This window comes from Cynocephalus volans, chromosome 15 (assembly GCF_027409185.1).
Source record: "Cynocephalus volans isolate mCynVol1 chromosome 15, mCynVol1.pri, whole genome shotgun sequence".
NCBI classification, from domain to species: domain Eukaryota; kingdom Metazoa; phylum Chordata; class Mammalia; order Dermoptera; family Cynocephalidae; genus Cynocephalus; species Cynocephalus volans.
In genome coordinates this window covers 24,830,386-24,856,579 of record NC_084474.1, presented here as the reverse complement: position 1 = coordinate 24,856,579, position 26,194 = coordinate 24,830,386, and the positions used below count along the sequence as shown (strand labels likewise).

Genomic DNA, 26,194 nt, shown 5'->3' with positions numbered 1-26,194 from the left:
GGCATCTTCCCTTCAGATATTAAATGTGTTTGCAAATGAGGTTTTGAACTTTATTGATGCCCTTTCTTCCTCCTCTTTCCCAGCCCCCACACACGCAGCGTCCAGTTCAAGCACAGTGTCTCATCACAGGGGCCCAGAGTGAGGACACAGAAGTGCACCCCCCATGGTGTTATTTTACCCAGTGCCAGAGCAACTGTGCTCACTGGGCATTTTCTAAGCCCCCTCTCCTCCTTGGAAGAATCTCTGCTTCTGTGGTGCTGACGTTGACCCTCTTCTGGTCACATGTGATCATCAAGCCCGTGATGCTCTTTTCAATAGTAGCTTCTGAACACTATCCAAATAGTCCAGGACTTAGCTGCAAACAAGCAAAGCAACTTTTGAGTAGAATTTTCTGTCTCCATTGAAATCGTGTTTAAATATATGACTGGAAAAATGAAATAGCCACTTTTCACTTTGGAGTCCAGTGTCTTAGAGGACAGCTATCTCAAACCAAACATTGGAACAAAGCATTTCTCAAAGGATTTTTTTTTCCAATTTGTGAATCTATTTACGTGCTAGACCTTACAAAGTATACACGTAAAATCACAGTTACATGTGTAATGATCACTTACCATAATCAAAAGCAATAAAATTACATCTGTGAAGACTAAAGAGTTAATAACCTCTCAGAAATCATTACCATAGATGCAACCAAAAGATGTTGAGCATAGACAGGTTGAGCGATGACCGTTCAGTATTTAAGGAGAAACTTTCATTCGGATTGTGGATTGTTTTCATTTTGTCCTTAAGGAAAGGTTGTAAACTGGGGGTGGAAATGGTTTGGATTTAAACTTGCTTGGCGGCCAACTGAGAGAAGGGAAGGAAAGGGGGCTGGTGAGGAAAGCAGGAAGCAGAGTGACGGGAGGAACGGGGGTTAATATTAGAACACGGACGATGCTCTAGTGACTCCACTCCACGGAGAATCACAACCAGCCCCCCTCAGTCAGTATGAGCCAGTCACGCTGCTACCTGCTTTCTATAAACTGCCTCATTTTACCCATCCTATGAAGTGGGTACTATTATTATTGCTATTTTACAGATGAAGAAACTGAGAGACACACTCAGAGGTTAAGGAACTTGCCCAGGTCATAGTGTGGAACTGGAACATGCATCCAGGCCAGTGCCAAGCCCGCCAGGACCCTATGAGGCCTGCCTCTTGCTTCTAGTCTGTTTACTCTGATCATCTTCACAATGGAGAGAATTAAGGCCAAGTTTGCAGGGCAGGGAGCCTAGACTCTGAATGTGAGTGTTATCATCTGCTTCTTTACTTTATTCCTAGAGTAGGGGGTCGCCAAGACCACCCCCAGTTTCAGTGATTCACAGGAGGACTCAGCACAGAGTCCTACTCACAGCTATGATTTATTATAGCAAAGGGACACAAAGCAAAGTCAGCAAAGGGAAAAGGTGCATGAGGTGAAGTCCAGGGGAAACCAGGCACAGTCTTCCAAGAGTCCTCTCCTACTGGAGTCACTCAAGATGCTCCTAATTCCCCCCACAACAAGTTGTGACAATGCACATGTAGTGTTATCTTCCAGAGAAGCTCATTAAAAACTCTTGCCCAAGGATTTTATTGGGGCCTGGTAGTATGGGCACCCTCCACCTAGCACATACCAAAATTCTAGACTCCCCAAAGGAAAGTAGGTGTTCAGCATGACACATTGTTTGCACAAACAGCTGAGGCACATTGAGCCACTCTTATCAGGGTGGTGGGAGCCCTCTTGAAATCCAAGTTCCCAAATGGCAGCCAAGGGCCAATTTCGCAAACAGCCCTTTCTAAAGACAGCATTTTCAGGCATGCTCTGTTAAATGTTTTCTACTCACTTCCTTTCACTAAAGAAGTAGTTTTATTGGGCTGAAGTTTGAAGGTTTTTTTTTTTCCCCCTTTCTTTAGCTGCTGGCTGGTACAGGGATTGAACCCTGGACCCTGGTGTTATCACCACGCTCTACCCAACTGAGCTAACTGGCCAGCTCCTGAAGTTTGAAGTATTAAACTTAGATAAACTCTGTCTAAAAGCATCATGTTACCTTGATGTCATTTTAAATTCAAATGATTTTACCAAGTGATCCATTTGCACTATGGAAAGCAGCAATTCTGGCCAGGCAGAGAGAGCAGCCTGCAGAGAAGAAAGAATATGACTGTCTGTCATCTTCTGCCCTGTGGAGCTGACAGGACAGAATTGGGGCCATTGGTAGCAGCTTCTTTACATACCCTGTGCAGTGCCTCCAGGGGCAAGGAGGAGAGTTTGCCAGGAAGCCTTTAGTTGCCTAAAGCTGTATGGTAGGTAGAATTATAAGACAGACCCAAGACTTCTGCCCCCTGTACAGGCCCTGCATAATCACTCCTCTGAGTGTGGGTAGGGCCTGTGGATATGAAGGGGTAGTTATTCCCTCAATCATGTTACCTTATATGGCAAAAGGGACATTACCTGGGTTGGGCCTGGCTTAATCACATGAGCCCTTTAAATGCAAAGACTTTCTTCCAGCTGTTACAGAGGAAGAAGTCAGAAAAGTGCTCCTGTTTCTCAAAGAAAGCAGTTCACATGCTGCTATGTTGAGAACTGTCCTTGGGAGCCATGCAGCAAGAAATGCCCGTGACTTCTAGAGGGTGAGAACAGTCCCAGGTGATAGAGAGCAAGGACATGGAGACATCAATTCTACAACCACAAGGAACTGGGTTCTGCCACAACTACATAAGCTTGGCAGAGGACCCTGGGGTCCAGATGAGAATGCAGTCCTATAGACACCTTGATTTTAGCCCATCGACCCCCTGAAAAGACAATCCAGCCACCTGTGCCTGGACTTCTGACTTATAGAACTGTGAGATAATAAATGGGTATTGTTTTAAGTTGCTAAATTTGCAGTAATTTGTTCCATGGCAATAGAAAACTTCTACACACAGGAAGATAACCAGTTACATCTTGGCCTTTGGCTCTCAGTTTCATATATGAATGCTTGAAGTTAATTTCCTGATGTCACTGATTGTAACCAAACATCTTAGGGAAAGTGAAGTGATTGGACCACATGATTAGGCTATAAACTCACAATGTCTTATCTGAAACATGAATGTGGAATGTATGTGCAGTGTTGAATGGAATCTGAGCAAATATGGTTGAAGCATCACTAATTAGACATGGAACTGCTGTTACAAAGCTGGTTACTTTCCTAATTAAATTTTATGGTTTTGCTGAAGAATTAAAACAAGAAAGTTAAACAGAAAACCATACCCCCAGAGAACTGGACTGAGAAAGCACCAACCAATTAAATTGTTAATTAAGAGCATATCCATGATTTAAATAAAGTCATGATGGAAAGGGAAGTTTGCAGGTAAGTAAAATTAGAGTTTGAACACCATGTTCTGCCTGTATTTCTCTACAAATTCTCTGTGTTCAGAAAGAATAGAAATGGCTTTTTGTGAGATCACAAAGTTTCTATTATAAAATTTATATATCTCTGTTAAAAGAAAAATTGACATTTCTGTTTCCAGTTTTCTTACTAGAGAGCTATAGGATAGGAAACTGTCCTGATTATCCAAAAGTTTATTTTTTTCAAACTTGAACACAACCTCAAAAATATTAGGTGGTTTGTCAGGTGTTAAGTGACATCCCAAGAGTCATAAAATTCCATGGAAGAAAACTGCACTTGACGAGGAAGGCTCCATCCCTTCTCCATTGCTTTGTGTGTGAATTTTGCTGCTGCCATCCTGGGTGGACCTGCCTCGCTGCCTCCCCAACACTGTGCTGTAGTTGGCTGCTGTCTTCTCTCATGCTCCTTGCTGTGCTACCAGGTCATACACCTGCACCTATAGGAGCTTTGAAATACCTGCCATCCCTGGGAGCTTATAAACTCAAACATCCAACTGGACAGTTTAATTGATTAGGGAACTTCTGAGGAAGAAGATGGGTGGGAGAATTCATGCTGTGGGATTTATTCCCAATTCATTAGAAACTGTATGATTCTAGGATCTCTTAATCATGGCTGTGGTAGGCAGAATTCTAGGATGGCCCCCAGGAATCTTGGTTCTGGTCCACACACAGACCTCCTCCCAAGTAACCCATCACACACTAATCTAGATACTGCTGTAGAAGGATTTTGCAGATGTAATTAGTGTCCCAAGTCAATTGTTTCTAGATGGGGATACTACCTAGGTGGAACTGACCTAATCAGATGAGCCCTTTAAAAACAGTTTTCTGGGCCGACCCCATGGCTCACTCGGGAGAGTACAGCGCGCTGGGAGCGCCGAGGCTGCAGGTTTGGATCCTATATAGGGATGGCCGGTTAGCTCACTGGCTGAGTGCGGTGCGGGCGACACCAAGCCAAGGGTTCCAATCCCCTTACCGGTCACACACACACACACAAAAAAAACCCCAGTTTTCTCAGGGCCAGCCCATGGCTCACTTGGGAGAGTGTGGTGCTGATAACACCAAGGCCATGGGTTCAGATCCCATATAGGGATGGCCAGTTGCTCACTGGGTGAGCATGGTGCTGACAACACCAAGTCAAGGGTTAGGATCCCCTTACTAGTCATCTTTAGAAAAAAACAAACAAAAAAAAATGCAAAAAATAAAACCCAGTGTTTTCTCTAGCTGATCACAGAAAAGGAAATCAGACTCACTCCTACTGGCCTGGAAGAAATCAAACGTCCATGTGAACTGCCACATGGCAAGAAACTGCAGGCAGCCCCTAGTTGCTGAGAGCTGTTCCCAGCCTACTAAAAGGAAAATGCAGTTGTCCTACAACCACAAGGGGATAAATGAATTTTACCAAAAACCAGTGAGAATGTAAGAGCATCCTGAGTCCCAGATGAGATCACAGCCTGAGCTGATGTCTTAATTTCAGCCTGGTGGCATCTTGAGCAGAGAATTTAGCCAGATCATGCATAGACTTCTGACCTATAAAAATGGTGAAATAATAAAATTGAGCTGCTGTATTTGTGGTAGTTTGGTAATAAAAACCTAATAAATGGCCTTAAACAGCCAGTGACTTGGTGCACTGGGTGAATACACTTAGAAGCATTATGACTGATACTGAAAGGTAAAAGAGACCTAGAGTTTGCTCTGTCAGTATGTTTGAGGCAGAAAATTGCATTTCCATATATTTTTGTTAAAGGCTTTGTAAAGTAATGAGGCAACATTACTTTTGCTTTCTCTGGTGTGATTTTTGAAAACAAGATAAAGCTACTTATAATCCAGGCAGATGTCCAAATGCAGTCACAGTTCAGGAACACAATTTTCAGACATGGCTTGTATTTTTTTTTCCCTCTATGTGGCTGTTGACAATTAGTAAACTCAATAACAAAAACATATTAAGAGAAACAATATAGCAATACATCAGAAACATTCTTTCAAAAATAAAAAATCTCCTACAGTATTATGATGATGATGATTACCCCTGTGACTGTTTATTTAATTTACTCAACAGGGTTGACAACACGCCCTTTGGGCTTATACCATAGCATTTTAGTTGACCATGTTTCCTTTCTATTGTAAGACTTTCCAGTTTTGATGTTTAAACAACCTGCTTTGAGACCAATTTTTAGACATTAATAGTAGTTGCTCTTTTGGCATGGTAGTAACTGTCTTCCTAAAGTACTTGAGAGGACTGGTGGTGAGGTTGGAGCTAGCACAGCCTCACCGAAAGTGATCTCCACCAGGCTCCTTAGTGCATCTGCCATCACCTGTCATTGCCTTGTTTACATATCTAGTGGTCAGCAGACTGTAGACTGGGATGACAAGACAATTGGACCACATGCCTTATGCTGTCCAACTGGCTAGCCTAGGCTTATTGACTTGGGAGTCACAGAGTTCCAAAAGTGAGAGAGAGCAAACTTATAATACTTCTTGAACCCAAGCTTGGAAGTTGTCTTAGTTTTCTGCTGCTGTAACAGAATACCACAAACTGGGTAATTTATAAAGAAAAAATATAAATATTTCTCACAGGTCTGGAGGCTGGGAAGTCCAAAAACATGGCACTAGCATCTGATGAAGGTCATCCTTTGGCAGAAGTCAAAAGCAAGTGTATGAAACAGAAAAAATCAGGCCAAACTCATCCTTTTTATCAGGAACCCACTCTTGTGATGACAGCATTAATCCCTTCATGAGGGACTTTCCCTCATATCATAATCACCTCTTAAGCATCCCATTTCTTTTTTCTTTTTTTAATTTTATTTTGTTGATATACAATGTGGTTGATTATTGTGGCCCATTACTGAAACCTCCCTCCCTCCTCCCTCTCCCCTCTCCCACCCAACAATGTCCTTTCTGTTTGCTTGTCGTATCAACTTCAAGGAACTGTAGTTGTTATGTCTCCCCCCCCTGGTTATTTTTTGTGTGTGCGTGTGTGTGAATTTATTTATTTATTTTTAGCTCCCACCAATAAGTGAGAACATGTGGTATTTCTCTTTCTGTGCCTAACTTGTTTCACTTAATATAATTCTCTCAAGGTCCATCCATGTTGTTGCAAATGGCAGTATTTCATTCATTTTTATAGCTGAGTAGTATTCCATTGCGTAGATGTACCACATTTTCCATTTCCACTCATCCAATGATGGACATTTGGGCTGGTTCCAACTCTTAGCTATTGTAAAGAGTGCTGCAATGAACAGGGGAACAGGTATACCTTCGACTTGATGATTTCCATTCCTTTGGGTATATTCCCAGCAGTGGGATAGCTGGGTCATATGGTAGATCTATCTGCAATTGTTTGAGGAACCTCCATACCATTTTCCATAGAGGCTGTACCATTTTGCAGTCCCACCAACAACGTATGAGAGATCCTTTTTCTCCACAACCTCGCCAGCATTTATCATTCAGGGTCTTTTGGATTTTAGCCATCCTAACTGGGGTGAGATGGTATCTCAGTGTAGTTTTGATTTGCATTTCCTGGATTAAGCATCCCATTTCTTAATATTGTTACAATAGCAATTAAGTTTCCAGCACATGAACTTTGGGGACATATTCAACTCATAGCAGAGCTCAGATGACCTCACTTCTGCCATATTCTAGTAGCTCTAGGAAGTTCACGGCCAGCCCAGATTCCAGGAATGGAAAAACAGACTCCAATATTTTATGAGAGAACTGTAAGTTCTGATACAGACAGGAGAAGAATTTTTGGTCATTTTTGTAATCCACCACATCCCCTATTCCCTATATCACACACACACACACACACACACACACACACACACACACACACACACACTCCAATCTGTCACCAAATCCAAGATGGAACTTCTCCTCTGTGGTCTCACTGCCACTACCATAATCCTGGCCCTGATCCTTTTTAGCCTGAATTGCATCAGTCTCGCAAATGTCCTTTCTGTGGCCCTCGCACATTGGCATGACACATAGGGACTTTCAAGACCACACCTGCTTGCCTCTCTAGAACTTCTCAGCATTTAACCTTAGTTCAGTGTCCATCAGCCTAGCCATGCTGAGTTAATCGTGGTTACTCACTTACGTGCCTTTTCTCAAGCTGTTCCTTGTCTGGAACGCTCTTCTTGTCTTTGCTCACCTGGTGAACATCACTCATCTTTGAAGCCTGGGCTAAAGCATCGAGTTCTTCAATTCTTTGAATCTCACTGAATTCTATAGCGTCATATCCTGGCAGCTATATCACTTCCTGCTTTCTCCTCCCACCCATCCCCAATAGACTGAGTTTAACTCCGTGGATCTCTGAATTGGATCTGGTGGATAGAGAGGCACTGATGGAAGAGAAAGGAGTAGCTCTCCAGCTGGTGCTAAAGGTTTACATGCATAGTCAATCCCTTACCCCCAGGAGCACAGACCAGCCAAGGCTTAGAAGAGACCATTACTCTTTCTTGACCCAGCTCAGGTTTCACTTCTTTTTTCTGTTCTTTACGGGTCACCTTTTATATTTATTCTTGTGATTTCACCTGAGAAATAGCAAAGATTGGGGGGAACGATTTGTGCTTTGTTAAACGTGGCTCTCTCACCGTTTCCATTTTAAAATAACATTAGCATGCAATCAAACATACAAGAATAGATGAAGTTCTTTTTTCAGAGGCAGAGATGGTGCTTTTTGGTGACAGACAGGTTTTCTATTAAGTGTACAGACTATGGTGCCATTTCTTGGACCCATAAGCTTACAGAAGATTTTGCATATTTATAACTCTAGCTACAAAGACTGATCGATTAAAGAAGTTTCTTATTTTCAACCATTTTGTTTTTCTAGCTGTGGAGTGATTTCCCCTGCCTTGCTTGGTTTTAGAGGTCATTGTTGGTGAGAACAGTAGATCCTGGACTCTACAACCCTTTTTAGAGAAGTACACCATTGTCCTAATGGATGATATCAGGTCACAAGCGTGTAAATGTCTATCAGTAGTCTAAAGGAATTGACTATCACCACTCAAATGCATCTTATGAAGTATTTACCAAAAGTTTTGTATAAGCCAACTGTGAAAAGCAGTTAGCATGGCAATTAAGAATATGACCCCTGGAGATGTACTTCTTGGGTTCATATCCAGACTCTTTCATGTACTAGTTGAATGAGCATCAGCAAGTTCCCTAATTTCCCTGTGCCTAATTTCCCTAAGTTCCCTCATTTCCACATTTGCACTAACCTGTAGCTGGGATACATATATTGCAGCTATTTATACACATATTATGTCTCTTTTATCAGATTGGGAGCCACCTGAGAGAAAGGACTACTAACTATTCTTCTTTGCATAGGATCAGTGTTTGACTCATTTTTGTTTCCCTGGTGTCTGACAGTAGTAGGCAACCAATATATATTTATTGAATAAATGAGCATATGTAGTTTATTCATCCGTCAACTTGCCCATAAGTATAATACAAACAACCCTAACTTGGATTTTCATCAAAAACATATTTATAATTGAATATGTTTTCAACAAGATTTTTAAAAATAAAAATGTAGATGGAAATAAGAATTACTGTAATATAATGGGTTAAGGGAATATCATGGTGTAGGTAAGGATATAGGTAGGGGAAATGATCCATCTCTTTAATTACTAAGGAAGTTGTATGGAGGAAGTGGGATTTCTATAACAGCTTGATGATAAATTTCTTGAGAGAGCTATCTCTGAGATCTACAATCTTCCATTAGAGCCTCGCCTAACTTTAAGATTTTTTGCCTTTGAGTGTTGACTAACTCAATGAACACAATAATGCTGATTATTGGAAACATTTGAGTTTGAAAATCAGAGCTCAGGTGTTCTGCCTAGGAGTCAATTTGTGGTTTTATGTAATAAAAATGCCTGTATCTCTTTAAGGCTCTGACATACTTGATTAGCAGCCCCATTCCTTTCTTATAACCTAAAAACAGCTATTAGGAATGCATATGTGGCAATTTTTTGTGCCCTAAAAAAAATTCAGAGCAGCTTTTGCATATTCATCAGCCACAACCACAAAGACTTTGCTTGATTAAAGAAGTTTCCTGTTTTCTACCATTTTGTTTTTCTAGTTGTATAAATGTGGACTGATTAAAATTCCCATGGTTCCACAAATATATTTCTTAGATGTTTTCCTGATAATTGCATTTGCTTTGAGGCTATCTGATCATCAGTGTTCCTTCTATTTTCTTACATTTCAGTTATGTTTTGAATGTGGACTGTGATCTAGGCTAAGAATTAGCATCATATTATTGAGAAAGAAGAAAGGAGAAGGCACAAAGAGCATGGAACATAATCTAGCAGGGAAAAGACATTGACCCAGTATAGGGATTGTGATCTTTCAGAAGTTGCATCACAAGTCATGTTTGTTTACTCCCTTAGAGACACCATATTGGGACCACAGGCAGCAGATGCCTCTGTGTAATGGGACAAGGCTGAGCCTTTTGATGATAGTGATGGATAGACAGCCTTTTGATGATATTCTGAGGCACAAGCCTTAGGCTTTCAGACAAGGAGTGAATCGATTGGAGGATAAACACTGGAAGGGCAGGACATATTCTTCTTCCCTCCTTTGATATTCCTATCTCTCCGTGCCCTAAAACCCCAACCATCACATCCAGAGCCTGACTTATAGAACAAAGACCATTCATTTAGTCAACAAATTCTATTGAGCAACAAGATTAGTCAAGGTCCAGTTAAGAGGTAGAAACTATACCAATAATCTGAACAGAAAAGTTTTAATATAAAGTAGCATTAACTAGTAAATGGTGATTAATTACTAAAAGGCATATGAGAGGAAGTACAGCTACAGAGGACAGCTACTACTCTCAGGATGAGGAAGGGCACCCAAAGGAAGGAACTCAGAACTTGGTAGAGCATCTTCCCCTCCAACCCAAGGGTGAGGTTTAGACTTCCTTGGAATCGCTGGCCACTGAATGAGAAATTTACTGAGGTACCAGCAGACTAGGACCGGCTCTTGCTTTGGTACCAGCAACACTTTCCAGAGAGTAAGTGCCACTGGGCCTCCCATGTGGCACCATATGCCATGCCATAGAAGGGAAAAAAGCATACCAGAGCCAAGAAAAGAAGCTCCTTCCTTTCCTGTGTCTCGCAGGATCTGTCTAATGCCCCTTCTTGACAAAGCCTAACATTGACCAGCTATCAAAGAAGATATGTTTACAGGGTCCAGCTTGAGTACCATAAAGGAAGACAAAAAGAGAGCGGATCTGGAATCGAGAAGCAGTGTATCGATAACTGGCTCAGCACTTTTGCTAGCCCCAGGGATATAGTGGATAGCAAGATAAATTAAGGTCATTGTTATCACTAACCCTACCATCTGAAGAGGAATATAGAAAAGTGAAAAGACCATGGCAAAGGATAGGTGTTAAGGGATAACATAAATTCCCTCTACCACTGAAAGAGGAGAGAGAAGGGATTTAACAGTTGTTATACACTTATTATGTGCCAAGCACTCTGCTAGGTGCCAAATATATATTACCTCATGTAATACAATTTAAAGAAAGTTGGCATTATTATCACAATTTTTTTCCGTTATTTTTATGGTACTTTTAGCTTTGCAGAGAAATTGAGCACAAAGTATAGATATTCCCATTATCCCAGTTTTAATAGATGAAAAATCAAACCATTCTGTTCTCCATTCTGCAGGAGACTTTCCCAATTTAAGGAGTTCCTTTTGAACATGACTTAAGGAGAAGTTTTACCTGAAATCTTTATGAGATTTTAAAGAAATTTTTTTGCTGAGATTATTTGGTGGACACTGAGAAATGCCGATGTGCTGAGGGAGGGTGTCAGGATAGGGGGAGCTGGGAGTTTGCCATGGGAGGTGTATTAGTCTGTTCCTTTGCTTATAACAAAATACCTGGAACCGGGTAATTTTTAAGAAAATGAAATTTATTGCTCACAGTTTTGGAGGCTGGGAAGTCCAAAGTGCAGGGAACACATCTAGTGAGGGTCTTGGTGGTAGCAATAGTGACCCAGGGGTCTCACATGGCAGAAATGGTGGAGCAGAGAGAGACTAACCTCTCACGTGCTCTTCTTTTAAAGTTCTCAGAACCACGCCCCTGACCATGATTATAAATCCATTCACTATGGCATGGTCCTATAATCTAATCACCTTTCCAAGACCCACCTTTCAATTACCATAATAGGATTTCCTACCCTCAAGAGTTACAGTGGGAATTAAGCTTCTGATATGAACTCTGGGGTACACAATTCAATCAATCCACAGCAGCAGGCATAGTTCCCTTCACTGCATTGTCAAAAAGTGGTACAGGCCTGGGTGGTCAGCGATCTCTCCTGACACCCCCAGAAGCCCACCTAGCTTTTTTATTTCTGCCTTGATTAGTAACATGTTTAAACCATCTGAGCATGTTTCATCTTAGAGGAGGGGCTGAGAGACTGGGGGAAAAATGGTGACAATGGGCACAGTATTTCTGTTTTAACAAACCTAAGTTTGACTCTACATATCACAGATCTTATTGCTTATCGTAAGTACTTAAAAGTGCAATTTTAAAAAAACAATTTACAGATTATAAAGAAAACACAATATTGATTTTGGAATAGCAAAATCTCTCAGGGTCACCCAATTTCTTTCAAGAGCATAAGAACCCATATTGGTCAAGAGACCACTTGATCAAGATTGGTCAAGGTAAATTATATATTCTTTTTTTTCTTTCTTTTGTGACCGGTAAGGGGATCGCAACCCTTGCCTTGGTGTCATCTGCACCGCGCTCAGCCAGTGAGCGCACCGGCCATCCCTATATAGGATCCAAGCCTGCGGCCTCCACTCTCCCAGCACTGCACTCTCCCAAGTGAGCCACGGGGTCGGCCCATATTCTAAATGTTGACTTTCACAGAACTTAGGATCTCACTTAGCATAATTTTTTCCTTAATAATTTGTACAAATAAGGTCTGTGCCATACAACCATAACTGGATTTCATCTTAGGTAAGGAACATGAGCCGTAAAAGTAAATTCTGTGACCAGTAATATTTAGCCTCTTTTTTTCATCAGATCATTGAATAATGGTCTCAGAGAATGTCCATGAAGGCAGAAAGTGGCATCATTGGATAATAAGTGAGCAGTCACTTGAGGGGGTTAAAAATCAGGATTCCACCTAAGTTTTAAAAAACAGTAGAAGGTTCAGAAACAAATTAATGTTATTTCAAAGACAAATGAAAAGCATTGCTTGCTAACATTTAGACTAAGCCACACAGAAAGGAAGAGTCAAAGATCATAGTGAAACGAGAACATATCATGAACAAGGAATGCAGTTGAGTGACGCATCTACAAGCCAGTGTGCTTGCAGGGATGTGAGGACTCTGGGCTTTCAGAGATTCCTGGAGTGACCTTTCCATGGCAGACTGTTAGTAATGACAAAATTCTGTCTTCTCTTCTTCCTGGGCACTCTATTTTGCAGCTTCCCTTCCAGATCATTAGGTGTGGCCATATGATTGAGCATAGCTGTTGGAACATACACAAAAGTGGTGTGGGCCACTTCTGAGCCGAGACTTTAGAGAATGGAAGTTCTCTCTCCGCACCTTCCATCCTCTTCTGCCGCCTGGTGACAGTGAAAATAGGGCCCAGGAAGGTGGAGGAGACAGACATGGGAAAGTTCTGGATCTCTGAATCACCATAGAGAGGAAAGCTACCCACTCACAAGAAATACCTTTGCTTTGTGACAAAAAAATAAATAAACTTCTCTTATATTTGAGTCATTATATTATTTCTGAGCATCATCACAACTAGTGTGGAAAATAGTACATCGAAGTAGAGGGCTACCTTAATAGAAATAAAAATATATGTCATTAGCTTAGCAGTTGGGCAGCAGATGGAAGGAACACAGTTATCACAATCTAGAAAGAAAGAGACCAGTGTTATGCACTAACAGCGCATTTGATAAAACTGTCAGCTGAACTTCTAAGGTGAAACAAGTGCCTATTGATCTTAGAGCTCTAAGGGAAGTAGTTGGAAATACCCAGAATGGTAGCATGTGTTGGTTCTTCTCATTGCTTGGACAAAAGTATTACAAGAAAGAGCTGAGTTCAGGCAGTAATTGACCAGTTTACAAAAAGAAATGAAAAGAAATTGGGGGTCAATAAGGGTGGAAAATCAGACTGATGGTAGATCCTAAACACACACAAAAACATGCATAGACGATGGAAAAAGGTTTTGAGCAAACAAGATCCATTAAGATTTCTCAGGTTTGTAAAATGACTTAGATCAAGAGGATTACTCTTCTACCTTCTCACCCCAGCCTGCTGTTTCAGATGTCCTCGAAGTAGCTTCCGTTAAATTGGAGAGAGGGGGCAGTGCATGGAGGCCAGGAAGCAAAAAGTAATAAAACAGATTTGAGAATTTCACCTAGGAAAGAACTTAGGGTGTGGTTACCTAATGAAACTTAACAGGAGAAAATAGACCAGAAGCCTATCTAGTTTCTGAGAGATGGCCCAAAATATCATAGACCTGACCAAAAAATAAAACATGCCAGATAAAGCCATATACAATTTTCAGGACTCCAAACATAAACAAATCAGACCAGGCTACAGAAGTTGCTTGCATATTCAATAACGTTTGCTTAAATATGGCCATGGAGAATAATGAGCAAGAGAGAACTTCTTAGAGAAGCAAGAGGAAATGGTGGACAGAACAGGTAGTTCGTCCAGAGGGCAGATGCTGGGTCCAACCAAAACCCTTCTCCACTGCCAGAGCAGGGAGTCTTTACCATGCCCACTGACACAGAGGTCATCAGTACCTGGGCCAGTGACTGCACACCTCCCCGTTGCTCCCTGTTCCTAAAGGTGTTGCTTTAAGCGATAGAACCAGGAGCTCTAAAACTGGCCCCATTTCTGGGACTCCCAGCCATAAGCTCTGTGGGTCCACTGATTATAATCGCAGTTTAAATTCTCAAAAAGGTAGCCTAGACTGAGAACTTACAAATATTCTCATTTCCTCAACAGATCTTGATTGAGTCCCATATGCTGGACATCATATGAATCACAGATTGTGTCATGAGGATACAGTGCTAAATAGAAACTGGACCTTCAGACAAGGAGCTCAGAGATACTCATGAGGTCATCCAGAGCAAAGAAAGGAGAATTTGATAGAACCTCTACAGATTTATTACCAACTTATCCCTAACCTATATCAACAATCTAGCCAAAATGTGTTCTCCCTATATGTCCTGTATTTCCCAGTCCCAGAGCCTTGTTTATATGCATGTATAAACATACTCCACAAATGTTTATTAAGTGACTACTATGTCAGGCACTGTTCTAGACACTGAAGGCTGCAGCAGTGAACACAACCAACAATGATCCCTGTCCTCATGAAATTTATATTCCAGTGGAGGGAGAGGGGTCTGGAGTTTGGTTTTGAATGGATGGTCAGGGAAGACGTCATTGAAAAGATGGCATTTGAGCAAAGGTTTGAAGGAGGTGAGGGTGAGCTGTTATTCTCACGCCTTTGGGAACATCCACTCCTCCCTTGTCTGCCTGTCAGAAGGGCCAGTTTCAGACACTAACTCATTAGAAGGCTGCTGCTGATTGCTACAACTAGGTGCACTCTCCCTCTTTTGAGCCCCTGAAGAACTTCATTACTGTCTTGAACAGTCTGTTCTCAGATTTTGGTTTTCTTACTGAAACACATGTTCTCACTCACTCCAGAGTTTTGAGGAACAATAAACCAATATTATTAGGATAATTTAAGGTTAATAAACTGTAGCTCTATTTACCTTAACCCACCACACAAAAACTTCCATCACCACCAACATCTTTTGAAATCGACAATTCTTCTCCCCACATCACTTTACCCTTTCCAACCAAAATGCTCCTCACATACCCCTTCCACCTAGAAATTCTGCCTTTCATGTCTCATATACAAAGGATATGTTTCTTAAAGATGCATAGCGTGTTTTCCAATCAGAAGGATGAAAAGCGTGAATGACATAGGAAGGCTTAACTTGAGTCAAGGGAACAGGATGGTGTAGAGATGGAGCGGAGGAGAGGCAAAGGAGACAGACCTGTGAGAGAATGTGAAGGCAAAAGCAAAGCAAAACCAACAATTACAAAATTGCAGGTTTGGTTTGTTCCAGGGTTAGCAAAGAGAGAGTCTTTAGAGATAACTGAACACCGAGTGATAAAGAGAAAAGCTGATATGCCTGGGAATGTTTTTCAGATTATCTCACCAAAAATGTACTACAACAACCCCAAGTAATGCTAAAGGAAAACTTAGTAAACAGTGACTCAGATCTGAGTGTTCCCAAGACTCTTCAAAGAATGTACAATTATTTACCTTAAACTTTGGGGGAAGGCAGGAGAGGCTGCCTCATTTACAGGCAACAGCTTTGAAGTGTGGAGCAGGAAAAGAACTGATTCTTAGCTGCAAAAGCGAGTCTTGAAACGGAACACGGCGCCAGGGCTGCTGTGGATGCAGCCAGGATCCCGGAGGCTGGGGCCGCACTGAAGGCGGCCAGCTGCCCTATTCAGGATTCGAGGTTTCAGGCCGGCATTAAAGAAGATTCCTGGGAGCGCCCGAGCGGTGCCGCGACTGAACAGCCCGAGGCGGCAGCGCCGAGAACACGGAAGGCAACAAACCAGAGACAGAGCGAGCGCCCGACCTGGCACAGCACTGTGAGTGATCCCTGGCACAGCTCTGTTCGGGGGGGTGGATGCCCGCGCGGCTCCCGCCTGCACCACCAGGCCACTCACTGCCCCGGTGCTGCCTCCATTTTCCCAGGTGCGGGCAGCTCCGCCCTGCTCGGCCATCACTGAGCCCATTTGCTTGGCCTGGCGCGGGGCTTTCCGGAGCCTGCGGGCCGGCCTCCTCTCCCACTCCCTCCGCGGTTCTCTGGCGGGGCTGGGGGTGTGGGGCGTCCCGACCAGTGTTGGGAGGGCTAGGAAGTACGGGCGGGCCGACTGTCACTCCACCACACCCTGGACTCCGGCCCCGGTAAACTTCCTGTTACTGGGAGGCAGATACCATCTCTGCGACCACCAGTTTGGAAAAAAGCCTAACGAATTTCTGGTTGGGAATAGTGTGGTAGGAGAGTTCCCGGGTCCGCTTGAACCTGCCGGAGAGCAGGCTGCAGGCGGGCACTAGACTCGGTTTATACCGGGGGGATACAAAGGTGAACAAGACCCGAGAAAGATCTACACAGTGCTACAAAGGCACCCAGAGAGACCGGTCGTCTGTGCCTAGCAGAAACCTGGTAGACTTCCTGGGCGAGGCGGTGCTGAGCAGGGTCTTGAAGGCCCAGCTGATAGACAGGGGTGCAGAAGACACGCCCCAGCCCAGCACAGTGTGCACAGAGGGGGCAGACGTGCGGCCAGGGAGGCGGAGACTCGACAGAAACCACACACCCGGTGGGGTCGCCACTGCACGATCTAACAGCCTGGGCCAGAGCACACGGAACGGGGAGAAGTCCTGTACAGAAAGTGAAAGCTCAACAGAGATCACACACCCTGTGGTACGTGATCCACCAGCCCAGCAGAGTACAAGCTGACCAGAAAGGTGGATCCCCGGAGAAGCCCAAGACCCGAGGCAACCACACACACGAGACACTAGAGGCCAACTGAGCAGTCACGGCGGGAGCCATACCAAATTGGCAACCACAGCAACATCCTAGTTAGTCATTAGTCTCAAACCGGTGGACTGTGAAACCCCCTGCCACAATGAATAAACACCAAAAAAAAGACACCAGAAATACAAAAAATCAAGAAAGTACACCACCAAAAGTTAATAAATCTCATACTCTAGATCCTATAGAACAAGAAGCCCTTGAAATAACTGACAAGGAATTTCGAGTGATAATTCTAAGGAAACTGAATGAGATACAAGAAAACTCAGCTAGACATCATGATGAAATGAGGAAAAGTATACAGGATCTGAAAGAGGAAATATACAAGGAAATCAATGTCCTGAAAAAAAATGTAGCAGAACTTGCTGAACTGAAGAAGTTATTCAGCGAAATAAAAAACACAACGGAGAGTTTAACCACCAGGCTTGTCGAAGTTGAAGAGAGAACCTCTGAACTTGAAGATGGGCTGTTTGAAATAACACAAGCAGACAAAAAGAAAGAAAAAAGAATCAAGGACGTGGAAGAAAATCTGAGAGAGATATCAGACAACCTCAAGCGCTCAAATATCCGAGTCATGGGTATTCCAGAAGGGGAGGAAAATGGAGATTCCATTGAAAACATATTCAACAAAATAGTGGCAGAAAACTTCCCAGGTATAGGAAAAATCACAGATCTTCAGATCCAGGAAGCTCAACGATCTCCAAACGTATTCAACCCAAAAAGGCCTTCTCCAAGACATGTCATAGTCAAATTGGCAAAACTCAGAGACAAAGAGAGAATCTTAAAAGCTGCAAGAGAGAAGCGTCAAATCACCTATAAGGGAGCCCCAATCAGATTAACATCAGACTTTTCATCACAAACCCTAAAAGCTAGAAAGGAATGGGATGATATTTTCAAAATACTAAAAGACAAAGATTGCCAGCCAAGAATACTCTACCCTGCAAGGCTATCCTTCCGAAATGAGGGGCAAATAGTATATTTCTCAGACAAACAAAAACTGCGGGAGTTCACTACCACAAGACCACCCTTACAAGAAATCCTCAAGGGAGTACTGGGTTTGGTTCCTGAAAAATAACTACCACTGCCATAAAAACCTAAGAAAAATCTAAACCCGCTAGTACGATAAAAATGGCATTCATGAAGAGAAAACAAGCTAACAAAAACACTATCTACAACCTAAGGAACCAACAAACAAAGAAACCAAACAGTAAATCAGAAAGCAAGGAACAAAAGACACCTAACACAACCAAACAACCAATAAAATGCTAGGAATAAATCAACACCTTTCAATAACAACTCTTAATGTTAAAGGCTTAAATTCCCCAATTAAAAGACACAGACGGGCTGACTGGATCAAAAAGCAGGACCCAACTATATGCTGCCTACAAGAGACCCACCTCACCCATAAAGATTCACACAGACTAAGAGTGAAAGGATGGAAAAAGATTTACCATGCAAACAGAAAAGAAAAACGAGCTGGAGTGGCTATTCTTATATCTGACAAAATAGACTTTAAACTAAAAACCATAAAAAGAGACAATGAGGGACACTACTTAATGATAAAAGGACTGATCCATCAAGAAGACATAACAATCATAAATATGTACGCACCCAATGTTGGAGCAGCCAGATTTATAAAACAAACTCTATTAGACTTAAAGAAGGAAATAGACACTAATACCATAATAGCAGGGGACCTGAACACTCCACTGTCAATATTAGACAGATCATCTAGGCAAAAAATCAGTAGAGAAACACAAGATCTAAACAAGACTCTAGACCAATTGGAATTGGCAGATATCTACAGAACATTCCACCCAACAACCTCAGAATATTCATTCTTCTCATCAGCACATGGATCATTCTCCAGGATAGATCACATATTAGGTCACAAATCAAGTCTCAATAAATTCAAAAAAATTGGAATTATCCCATGTATCTTCTCAGACCACAATGGATTAAAACTAGAAATTAATAACAAACAAAACTCTGGAAACTATACAAACACATGGAAATTAAACAGCATTCTACTTAATGACATATGGGTCCAAGAAGAAATCAAGCAGGAAATCAAAAAGTTTATTGAAACTAATGAAAACAATGATACATCATACCAAAACCTGTGGGATACTGCAAAAGCAGTATTGAGGGGAAAATTTATTGCATTAAATGCTCACTTCAGAAGAATGGAAAGATGGCAAGTGAACAACCTAACACTTCACCTTAAAGAACTAGAAAAACAAGAACAATCCAATCCTAAAGTTAGCAGACGGAAAGAAATCATTAAGATCAGAGCAGAAATGAATGAAATTGAAAACCAAAAAACAATTCAAAAGATCAACGAATCAAAAAGTTGGTTTTTTGAAAAGATAAATAAAATTGACAAACCATTAGCATGGCTAACAAAAAAAAGAAGAGAGAAGACTCAAATAACAAAAATTAGAAATGAAAAAGGCGATATTACAACTGATTCATCTGAAATACAAGGAATCATTCGAGACTACTATAAACAACTATACGCCAACAAATTTGAAAATCTGGAGGAAATGGATAAATTTCTGGACACACACAAGCTCCCAAAACTGAACCGTGAAGACGTAGAAAATTTGAACAGACCAATAACAATAAAGGAGATTGAAGCTGTTATCAGAAGGCTCCCAACAAAGAAAAGCCCAGGACCAGATGGATTCACAGCAGAATTTTACCAAACATTCAAAGAGGAATTGACACCGATTCTTTACAAACTATTCCAAAAGATTGAAACGGACGCAAATCTCCCAAACTCATTCTATGAAGCAAACATCATCCTGATACCAAAACCAGGTAAAGATATAACCAAAAAAGAAAACTACAGGCCGATATCCTTGATGAATATAGATGCAAAAATCCTCACTAAAATACTAGCAAACAGAATACAGCAACACATACGAAAAATTATTCATCACGATCAAGTGGGATTCATCCCAGGGATGCAAGGTTGGTTCAACATACGCAAATCAATAAATGTGATACACCATATTAATAAACTCAAACACAAGGACCATATGATCATCTCTATAGATGCTGAAAAAGCATTTGATAAAGTTCAGCACTCATTCATGACAAAGACCCTCTATAAGTTAGGTATAGAGGGAAAGTATCTCAACATAATTAAAGTCATATATGCCAAACCCACTGCCAATATCATCCTGAATGGGGAAAAGCTGAAAGCTTTTCCTTTAAGAACAGGCACTAGACAAGGATGCCCACTCTCACCACTCCTATTCAACATAGTGTTGGAAGTACTAGCCAGAGCAATCAGAGAAGAGAAGGAAATAAAGGGCATCCAGATTGGAAAAGATGAAGTCAAACTGTCCCTGTTTGCAGATGACATGATCCTATATATCGAACAGCCTAAAACCTCTACAAAAAAACTGTTGGAATTGATAAATGATTTCAGCACAGTAGCAGGATACAAAATCAACACACAAAAATCAGTAGCATTTCTTTTCTCCAATAGTGAACATGCAGAAGGAGAAATCAAGAAAGCCTGCCCATTTACAATAGCCACCAAAAAAATAAAATACTTAGGAATTGAGTTAACCAAGGAGGTGAAAAATCTCTATAATGAGAACTACAAACCACTGCTGAGAGAAATTAGAGAGGATACAAGAAGATGGAAACATATTCCATGCTCTTGGATTGGAAGAATCAACATAGTGAAAATGTCCATACTACCCAAAGTGATATACAAATTCAACGCAATCCCCATCAAAATTCCAAAGACATTTTTCTCAGAAATGGAAAAAACTATTCAGACATTTATATGGAACAATAAAAGACCACGCATAGCCAAAGCAATGCTCAGCAAAAGAAATAAAGCTGGAGGCATAACACTACCTGACTTTAAGCTATACTACAAAGCTATAATAACCAAGACAGTATGGTACTGGCATAAAAACAGACACACTGACCAATGGAATAGAATAGAGAATCCAGAAATCAACCCACACACTTACTGCCATCTGATCTTTGACAAAGGCACCAAGCCTATTCACTGGGGAAGGGACTGCCTCTTCAGCAAGTGGTGCTGGGATAACTGGATATCGATATGCAGGAGAATGAAACTAGATCCATACCTCTCAACGTATACTAAAATCAACTCAAAATGGATTAAGGATTTAAATATACACCCTGAGACAATAAAACTTCTTAAAGAAAACATAGGGGAAACACTTCAGGAAATAGGACTGGGCACAGACTTCATGAATACGACCCCAAAAGCATGGGCAACCAAAGGAAAAATAAACAAATGGGATTATATCAAACTAAAAAGCTTCTGCACAGCAAAAGAAACAATTAACAGAGTTGAAAGACAACCAACAGAGTGGGAGAAAATATTTGCAAAATATACATCTGACAAAGGATTAATATCCAGAATATATAAGGAACTCAAACAACTTTACAAGAAGAAAACAAGCAACCCAATTAAAAAATGGGCAAAAGAGCTAAGTAGGCATTTCTCTAAGGAAGATATCCAAATGGCCAACAGACATATGAAAAAATGCTCAACATCACTCAGCATCCGGGAAATGCAAATCAAAACCACATTGAGATACCATCTCACCCCAGTTAGGATGGCTAAAATCCAAAAGACTCTGAACGATAAATGCTGGCGAGGCTGCGGAGAAAAAGGAACTCTCATACATTGTTGGTGGGACTGCAAAATGGTGCAGCCTCTATGGAAAATGGTATGGAGGTTCCTTAAACAATTGCAGATAGATCTACCATACGACCCAGCCATCCCACTGTTGGGAATATACCCAGAGGAATGGAAATCATCAAGTCGAAGGTATACCTGTTCCCCAATGTTCATCGCAGCACTCTTTACAATAGCCAAGAGTTGGAACCAGCCCAAATGCCCATCATCAGATGAGTGGATACGGAAAATGTGGTACATCTACACAATGGAATACTACTCAGCTATAAAAACGAATGAAATACTGCCATTTGCAACAACATGGATGGACCTTGAGAGAATTCTATTAAGTGAAACAAGTCAGGCACAGAAAGAGAAATACCACATGTTCTCACTTATTGGAGGGAGCTAAAAATTAATATATAAATTCACACACACACATACACACACACACACACACAAACCGGGGGGGGGGGGGAAGAAGATATAACAACCACAATTATTTGAAGTTGATACAACAAGCAAACAGAAAGGACATTGTTGGGGGGAGGGGGGGAGGGAGAAGGGAGGGAGGTTTTGGTGATGGGGAGCAATAATCAGCTACAATGTATATCGACAAAATAAAATTAAAAAAAAAAAATTCCAAAGACATTTTTCTCAGAAATGGAAAAAACTATTCAGACATTTATATGGAACAATAAAAGACCACGAATAGCCAAAGCAATGCTCAGCAAAAAAAATAAAGCTGGAGGCATAACACTACCTGACTTTAAGCTATACTACAAAGCTATAATAACCAAGACAGTATGGTACTGGCATAAAAACAGACACACTGACCAATGGAATAGAATAGAGAATCCAGAAATCAACCCACACACTTACTGCCATCTGATCTTTGACAAAGGCACCAAGCCTATTTACTGGGGAAGGGACTGCCTCTTCAGCAAGTGGTGATGGGATAACTGGATATCGATATGCAGGAGAATGAAACTAGATCCATACCTCTCACCGTATACTAAAATCAACTCAAAATGGATTAAGGATTTAAATATACACCCTGAGACAATAAAACTTCTTAAAGAAAACATAGGAGAAACACTTCAGGAAATAGGACTGGGCACAGACTTCATGAATACGACCCCAAAAGCACGGGCAACCAAAGGAAAAATAAACAAATGGGATTATATCAAACTAAAAGGCTTCTGCACAGCAAAAGAAACAATTAAAAGAGTTAAAAGACAACCAACAGAGTGGGAGAAAATATTTGCAAAATATACATCTGACAAAGGATTAATATCCAGAATATATAAGGAACTCAAACAACTTTACAAGAAGAAAACAAGCAACCCAATTAAAAAATGGGCAAAAGAGCTAAGTAGGCATTTCTCTAAGGAAGATATCCAAATGGCCAACAGACATATGAAAAAATGCTCAACATCACTCAGCATCCGGGAAATGCAAATCAAAACCACATTGAGATACCATCTCACCCCAGTTAGGATGGCTAAAATCCAAAAGACTCTGAACGATAAATGCTGGCGAGGTTGCGGAGAAAAAGGAACTCTCATACATTGTTGGTGGGACTGCAAAATGGTGCAGCCTCTATGGAAAATGGTATGGAGGTTCCTCAAACCATTGCAGATAGATGTACCATACGACCCAGCTATCCCACTGATGGGAATATACCCGGAGGAATGGAAATCATCAAGTCGAAGGTATACCTGTTCCCCAATGTTCATCGCAGCACTCTTTACAATAGCCAAGAGTTGGAACCAGCCCAAATGTCCATCATCAGATGAGTGGATACGGAAAATGTGGTACATCTACACAATGGAATACTACTCAGCTATAAAAACGAATGAAATACTGCCATTTGCAACAACATGGATGGACCTTGAGAGAATTATATTAAGTGAAACAAGTCAGGCACAGGAAGAGAAATACCACATGTTCTCACTTATTGGAGGGAGCTAAAAATTAATATATAAATTCACACACACACATACACACACACACACACAAACCGGGGGGGGGGGAAGAAGATATAACAACCACAATTATTTGAAGTTGATACAACAAACAAACAGAAAGGACATTGTTGGGGGGGAGGGGGGGAGGGAGAAGGGAGGGAGGTTTTGGTGATGGGGAGCATTAATCAGCTACAATGTATATCGACAAAATAAAATTTAAAAAAAAAAATTGTGATAGCAGATATTGTTCAAATTGATTCATGTATCTTCTGATCTTCTGTAGTACAAAGAAGCATTTCTAAAGGATCTTGTTCACTGTTTTGCACGTAGTAGGCATTTGGTATTTGTTGAATGAATTTCTAGCACTGTCCCTTGTATTTTTAGTCTGACTTCATATAATTTTTGGATCACTTTTAATTGTAGGGCGGTATCCAGACTGATGAAATGCTCATGGAGGTAACTTCATGTGGAGAATAGTGTCTCACCAATGAATTAAAAGCAACGACTGATACTGAATTAGGTTTAATATATATATTAGACATTTATTAAACATTTACTTATATTTTTACATGCAAATTGGTTTATTTCAGGCTATGGTGATTAAATTTTGTTGTTATTTAAAAAAAAAAAACTTTGGGGGAAGTTATTTATTTGTTGCTTTTTCTATTTTTTCTTCTTTTGATTTCTGTATTTACCTTTTTTAACAAAAAATTAAGAACGTGCTTTAAGGACTGTCAGTTTCATTTAGTTACCATCTTAAATTTACATATCCTTTCTTCCTTTTAGAAAACCTTGATTCTGAGAGAAATATAATAAAGTGCAGAACTTAAGGAATAAGTGTGTTTGTAATTTAATGACAAGGGGTTCCAAATCATTTATAAAACGTTAGCTCATTTAATTCTCACAGCTCCCAAGAACGTAAAGAAATGACAGGTGGTGTTTATGATGGGCTTTATTCAATTTTCTGCCAGAGAATGTGACTCACAGTTCTTCTAGAAGCTGAAATGGAGCTGTGATTTCCTGACATCCTGTTGAAGCCTAATCTGACCTCTTTCCAGCTCTCTCCAAGTTCAGTAGTTGTGTCCAATTTTGTTTTCATTTCTACTTCTCTAAGATCTGACAGTGAACTGTCATAGACCAGGCCTTCAAGAGCACTTGATGAGATGAGGGACAGGGAGGAAGCCTTTTAGTAGATATCAGCTTTTGTATCTGCTTTAAGGGAAGTAAACATTTTGGGTGCTAGTTCTCAGCACATCAGTTATTCTGTGAATGAGTCATTCCTTTTTGTTGTGACATATGTAAGGCCCAAATGGACTTATAAAAGTTGGATTTATGTATTTTTGAATAGGTAGCAATGCATTGATAATGTTCAAAATTCAAAATGTTCAGGGGTTGCACAATTAAAAAAAAAATTCCCTCCTACTTTTCTCCTCTCATCACCCAGTGCCTCCCACAGAGGAAACCAGTGTTGCCAGCTTCTTATAGAGATATTTTACACAAATCCAAGATGATAGACAGAAATATATATCCCTATATATTTCTATATATTTATCTATAGACAGATACATTTATCTTCCTCTTTTTTCCACAAATTATGACAAACTATACACACAGTTTTACTTTTTGCTTGCTTCACTTAAGATATCTTGGTGGTCGTTTCATCACAAAACATAAAAAGCTCCCTCATTCTTTATTACAGATTCATTGTCTTTCATTGCACGGATACACCAGGATTTCTTTAACCAGTCTTCTACTGATGATATTGTTTCCAATTTTGTGCTATTACAAACATTGTAGCAGTGAAGAACCTGAAAGAAAGTCATTTCACAAATATAAAGATAGGATAAGTCCTCAGAAATCAAATCGTTGGGTGGAAGAGGACATATACTTTGATTTATAGATATTTTTCAAATTGCCCTGCATAGAGGCTCCTTTGTTCATTGACACTCCCACCAGAAATGTATGAGAATTCCCATTTCTCTATACCTTTGCCAATATATTTCACAATAAAGCTTTTTAAATCAGAGACAATATAGACCAAATAAAGAGTTTTCTAATTCTTGAAGATGATATTTGATGTAGCAAATGATTTCTTATGTTTGTACAGACCCACAAATTTAAAACAACTTGAATATATTTTCAAAAAACAATTTTAAAAATATAACCTTAACATAAAACCGCTTAAAAATGTGAGTCATATCCCATTCACTATGACCATAGCTTTGCCAAAATAATTCTCTATGGCAGATTTCAAAATCTCCTCCAGCTGACAAGTTGTTTTAAGAAATACTTTTTACCAAATGTTTCCAGTATTATCAAAGAATCTGAACAAGATATTGGAGCTTCTCAGACTGTGATTTGGTCACTATCAGGAAAGTTTGGAAATAATCTACCGAGTTAGTGATAAGTAGGAAATATTGGTTTATATATCATTTTTTTAATTATATATCCATAGCAGGGCTAAGCATTTCGAAAATGTGTGTTGGTTGGTGTTTGTGACATTACGAGTTGAGCTGGAGAGTTCTGCCAAGTGAGAAATTA

At 40.6% G+C, this 26,194-nt stretch overlaps 1 protein-coding gene across 1 annotated transcript in view; it reads left to right on the top strand.

Moving 5' to 3' along the window:
- Positions 1 to 26,194, top strand: part of CPA6 (carboxypeptidase A6) — a 314,542-nt gene that overhangs the window by 119,898 nt on the left and 168,450 nt on the right. The window lies entirely within an intron of this gene.